Source organism: Mauremys mutica, chromosome 6 (genome assembly GCF_020497125.1).
Source record: "Mauremys mutica isolate MM-2020 ecotype Southern chromosome 6, ASM2049712v1, whole genome shotgun sequence".
In the NCBI taxonomy this organism is placed as follows: domain Eukaryota; kingdom Metazoa; phylum Chordata; order Testudines; family Geoemydidae; genus Mauremys; species Mauremys mutica.
In genome coordinates, this window is record NC_059077.1 from 93,594,503 (window position 1) to 93,600,896 (window position 6,394).

Genomic DNA, 6,394 nt, shown 5'->3' on the forward strand with positions numbered 1-6,394 from the left:
TTATAGGCATGAAAATGGAAATTCTTTCTTGTTATGGAGAGATAATGTTGCTATGGTTATAATTCTATAAAGGTAAAAGTAGACGAATCAAAATAATTGGAGGCATAATTCTCCATTAAGGTCAGTGATTGCAGAGACAGGGTGACATGAAATGACTGAACTTTTAATTTATTTTTTTCCCTTCCTCTCCTGTGAATGGATATTCAGCCTCAATGTGCTGACAGAAGCCTATCCCAAGAATGACACTTTAAACCATAAGTCTGAAATGTTAATGCATCAATTAATGTGACAATTTGATACTTTTGAAGGAAACTTAGCTTACTTTTTCACAGAACCATTTTGAGCTGGGCAAGTAAAGAGGAGTAGACTCACAAAAGTAAGGGGATGCTGGGGAAGGTTTCAGGTCTCTGTATGCAATGTAATCTGTGAGGATCTAAATTTAATTCATCAGCTGGTCTCCAATAGAGATCTACTCCATAGTGTCAGAGTGTGTAACTAACAAAAGAATGTCCAAAATCCCATCCCATGCTGGCTGCTCTTTCCATCTGCAGTGCTGCCTTATCAACACATCATCTTAAAGATCTATGAAACTGTGACACATGTAACCACTATAGGCAGAGCAACCAGCCCTGTTGTTAAGGTTGCCTAACACTTCCCAGTTATAAGACCTTATTTTTTAGCTGCTTATAACTTTTTTTTTCCAAACTTACTGCTTAGGTGTCTGCCTCAGGCTGATTTCTGATGGGTGGAGGTGGGTTGAAATTTCACCTACCCCCATTTTCAGAAATGGCTAAACTATACAGTTTAGCCATGTTAAAAAATTCTGGTGACCTTTTCTTGAAAAAGCTTTAGTGACCTTTGCTTTGGAGCAGGAACTTGAAATTTGGCAGCGGGTGGCCTTTGTGTCACAGATGTGCCTTTTTTTTTCTATCCCTAGGAAAATCCCTAAATTAGGCCAAGTTATAAATCTTCGAAAAAATTATAGTGCACAGAAGCTCAGCAGGGAGCTCTTAGATTTTAGCAGCTCAATTCCCACTGTGCATGCTCCAACCTGTAGCTGAACAGGACTGTGATGTGATAAGGTTTGTTCCCATCATCTGTTAGTCAAGGGGGTTAAGAGCCAATCAATGCTCCTGTGATTTACTGCCTCCTAGCTAGAGAGGGTAGACATAGGTAAGGCTCATTAGGCACCTGGCCTTTAGAAGGAAGGTGAGGGAACTCAACAGGGGGAGATTGCAGATGGGACAGGATTCTCTTGTGGAGAGAAACTCACAGAGAGTAGTCAAACTCCTGGGGATGGGGCTTAAACAAGCAAAGAAGCCAGGTGGGAGGATCCACAGGGAACATGTTAGGCTCCTGTGCGGGGGGCCTGAGCTAGTCAGGTAAAAACACTTCAGTGGAGATTGTGTGGGCAGAAGAGTCTAGAAGAGAAAGGAGAAGCCAGAGGCTTTAGAATTGAAGGGAGGCTATGTTAAGCACAGGCTGTGGGGAAGCAGCACAAAAACAAATATTTTTGCATAAAAGTTCTGCTTGGATGAAAACTCATTTTCTGTTGAACAAATGTTTGGACAGAAATGTTTTGACCAGCTCTAATAAATATACACATTAGATTTTTCAGCAGAATGATTACTATTTTTGGAGGCTCATACTGAACTAGTATCTGTCTTGTCTCTGGTAGGATGTTACTGCAGGGAACAATTATGCATTAGCAGAGGGATGGCCAAGGTGACCTACTCTAATAGGTCTATTTCCCCCCCAACCATAATTTCTGATTCTTTGAAAAGCAGCAGTTCCTTCAGTAACTTCTATGTCACTCATACGCTATAGCAGAAATTATTCACAATGTTACAGGAGTCTCAGGGCTCAGAAGGGGAAATTTCTCTAAACTTCCCTAATTTTAAGGGTTGAAGCCTGGCCTTTTTGTAATTTTTATTTCAGGATAGTGCTATGTGGTTTTTCTTTCCTGCTCGGGTGAACTGGCACCAATTTGACATTCAGTGAGTGTGTGACGCAAAAGACAACTTATTTTGACTTTTGTGTTCAAAAGTTCCATGTTTAGCCTTGCCACAATTCAGCTATTGAATTTATAGTTGTGCCTGCTGACAACCAGAGTGTTGTGAATGATGCAGGAATAAGTTAAACTTGCAGAAAAGTGGCTGTTTTATCTTCTGCGATGCTGTTAATTGCTTTTCTTGCTAAATACTCATTTTCATTCTCTTGGGGTATGTTTCACTTGTTTTGCACACCCACTAAATGCCAAATTAATTTAAGTTACTTTTACATCAACTTGCCACTTGCACCTTTTTATTATAAGTTTATATCGACTGTGTAACTTATGTCATTTTATCAGTAGTAAATTTGGCCCAGATATATGTATGGGAGTTGCATCCATTTACTCCAGGCTGAATTTGGCCTGTAGATTAGAGCTAGAATAGACTATTGTTATCTAGTTCATATGCCTACAGGTGTAGGATAGTTGCCTCCTATGCAGGAGTAGCACTGTAGTGAAAGCATAGTAACAGTAGAACGCATTCTCTAATATGGATCCATAATGCAGAATGTGTATATTACTTCCACAGTATACACCAAGTGGCATACCTACTAAGCATCCAAGTCCATGATGTTGTGTATAGCACCAACTGCTGTAGGTCAACCAACAGAGGGGGTTTTGATAGAAATCCGAGAATCGTGACATTTTCATGGACAGGCACCTAGGCATTCATAAATTACCAAAGAGTTCAAATGCACACCCTTACTCTCACTACCCAAAAACTTTAGAACTTGGTAACTTTATACTATTCTGTACTTCTGAAATTATTACTTTAAAATGCCTAAAGATTTGGGGATGTAGCTAGATGATAAGAAAATACTTTTTAAAAAAATCATCTGATTGAAGTGCGAACTTGAAAAGTAAGGTGGAAAAATCAACTGAACTTTTCAAAACTTAAAACATTCAGTTAACATTTGGTTCAATTTGTGGGTGAAGATTCACTATTTTTATGTGTTTCCATTCACACAGCTTTAGATATAACAAACAATACATGATAGCTACTCATTGGCGTATGAGCCCTTTGGGGTTGTGAATAGTCTTGTGCTCAAATAGATTAAGAGTACTTTGACTTAGCAAAGTTGAGGTAATAGAATGCCAGATAACTCTTCCTTGTTTATGAAAAAGCCAAAAATAGTTGGATGCCTACAATGCAAGTTTCCACGTCTTGGCCCCACCAATAAATATCGCCCTGACTGGACAGGACCACTATCTCTCTAGCAATAAAAAGTAATTCAGTATCATTTACTAGCTCAGTCTTTTGGCTTTTTGTAACAAAAAACTTCTAACGGGGTAGTGGGTTTGTGTTGGGAAATCTTGTTGACCATTGGGTTGATAAGAGACAACATCTCATTTATTTCTGTTCTTGACCTAGTATGACAACTTGTTCTCAGAGGGGAAAGGCTACTGCTTTGTCCATTAATCCATCCAGAGCTTATTTTTCTGATGATGCAGCGTCACTCTTTTTTTTTTTTTTTTTTAAATCCAGGAATGAAACCTCAAATGAAACTTCTAAACAACACTGAAAACAACAAAGATAAAACAAGCAGAGCAATATTTTTAATTAGGCTGCTTCTAAGATTGGGGTAGGGGAGTGGTGATCATATATTCAGCTCAGGTTCATTTGTTGGGGTACGCTGTGAATAAAGGAATAACTTTCTGCTATAGACAATGAGCGGTGGAGTGGGGGAAGTTAGCAGGAATTCTTTTGGGTGTTTATGTGGTGGTGGGGAAAGTTCCATTAAAGTAAATTGTTAGGTTGGAAAGTTATACAAACCAGAATAACCAAAAATATGCATGTTGAGTTAGTGGTTTTATTATAGTGGCTTGAAAAATCTCTTCATATTTCACAAATTTTATAGGATTCTCTTGGAGAACTGATCAGTTGCTCCTTTTCATCCTTCTTATAGCATGAGTTCAAAGGGGCTCACTTGAAATTGGTGCCCACTAGTTAATTTGTTTTAAACTTATTCTAGATATATGCTATTATACAAATCAACTATTATGTTTAATTCAAAGAGGAACTCACTGCTGCAGGAGGGCAGCAAATCAAATATTACGCAAGATTTAGAAAAAGATTAGATAGTTTTATGAACGATTTTAGTACAATTTATTTTGCACAGGTATGAAGTTAATCCCATGCTTAGGGTATTAAATGATCATCTTAGAGTCTTAAGTCAAGGAAGGAATTTTTCCTTTCACGAACAACATTTCATGCTAGGCTAGATGTGTAATGGCTCATTCGTATGAGGTACTAAGTGCCCTCAATTGCCATTAAAGAGAATTGACAACATTATATCTGAGGTCTGAAGAGGGGAGAGCTGGAATTTCAACAAACTCAAATTTTCATTCTGCTGTGTGTTTACCATTGCTTCTAATGAAAACACTGTAAATTTCAGAATGTAAAAATTCAACCAAAATCAATTTTTCATAACAGATTTTTTCACAAGAACACTTTTTTAAAATTTCTCATTCAATAATTTTCCCCAAAAGCTTTTAAGAAAGTGTGGGTGTCTTCAAAATGGCTTTTTTGTGTACCGATTTAGATTGGGCTGCTTATTCACATAGTGGGAATCTTTCAAAATTGATTAATTTCATTTTCAAATATTGTGTGTGCTTCTGTCCTCTGAAGATGGTGCCATAGCAGTCCCAAGCTAGGCATGCAACACTTGGGACATTCAAATGTTAGAACTTAACTTGACTAGCTCAAGATTACAAAAGAAGCCTATGACTGAGCTGGGAATAGAACCTAGATTTCCTGATGCTTAGTCCAGTGCTTTGACCACAAGGTCATCCTGGTACAAGTAAATTAATAACTTTTCTGCAAAAACAGAAGGCGAAACTGGGTTTGGATTTAGAAAGACCTTATTTGCACACCAGTATTAGCAATAATATAAAAGGGAGAATTAAATAGTAGCCAAATAAGATTCTTTGTATAGTGATTTCCTCCCTGCCCCCAACCCCAAGCTTTCTCTAATGTATAAGTCTTTCCGTCAAGATCTCCTGTGTCAGGGGCATTGGCATAAGGAGCATTTAGAGTTACTCACAAGGTTCAGACTGAGGAGTTGTCCAGTCCTCTTTCCAACTTTGGCTATTAAATGATAAAGCATATTGTAAAAGGCCTTTCTGTCAAAGGATCTGTTAGAAATTGACTGCTGAGGCTGTGTTATATGAACAAGTATTGAAGCTAAGATGTATCTTTGCCATCTTTCCCTGTGTAGGTCAGCACAGTGGCAAAAAGATTAAATAGTTTCACAGAACAGCTAAAAATCATTTTAATTGAGTCTGGGCCTTACAGAACAATATTCTTTTCTTAAAATAGAAAAATTCTTAAAGTAGAATGTTCTATAATAGTCCAAAAAAGGGTCAGAATAAGCAGCCACCAGTTTTTAAAAAAAAATGTATTCTCTCTAGCTCTGTTTAATCTTTATGTTGCTGAGCTGTTTCTCTCAAATCTTCACTCTCCCACTTTACCATTCTTCTTGTAAAATTGTTGAAAGATATAATATCTCTTGTGGTTAATTCCTAGCTATGTGCTATTTTTAAAAATTACAGATAAACTGTGAAAGGGTATTGGGCGGGAGGGAAGCTTTAAGAACTTTTTCACAAAAAGAAACCAGAATGATTCCATTTACAATATTTTAATATAAATTTATTCTTGCTTAATATACACACAGCTCCCATTAAAAATTAATGGGAGTTATGCTGTATATCTAGAGAGAATACAGTTCTATGCCTTCAGTTACATCCATGCAATGGGGTTTGAATTTGCCCCAGCATTAATCTAAAGTTCTGATTTCATACTACTTCATACCTGAAATGTCACTTGTATCCTTTTTCAACTGTAGATGACTCTCTTTCAAATCCATGAATGTTGCTTACAATGTTTTGTGCAAAGCAAACAAAAGATGATGATAATGAAATGGGTTTTATCAAGGATTGAATCCCACTGGATTCCTGGCTGTGGGAGTAAAATTTCATAATTTTTTTTTAACAGTGAGAGTAATTAACCATTGAAACAATTTACCAATGGTCATGGTGGTTTTTCCATCGCTGATGATCTTTAAATCAAGACTGGATTTTTTTGAAAGATATGTGGTAGATCAAAAGCAATTATTTTGGGGGAAGGTCTATGGCCTTTGTAAAACATGAGGTTAGACTAAATGATCACAGTGGTCCCCTATGGCCTTGCAATCTAAGGATCAGAGAGAACGTGTCTGATATCAATGAATATGGGATGCACCATATACCCAAAATGAAATTGTCATGGGTAGTGGAGACTGAGAATTACAGATACCAATTACTGTCTAAACAATGGCCATGAGAGGCTCTGGATAGATGGGTTTT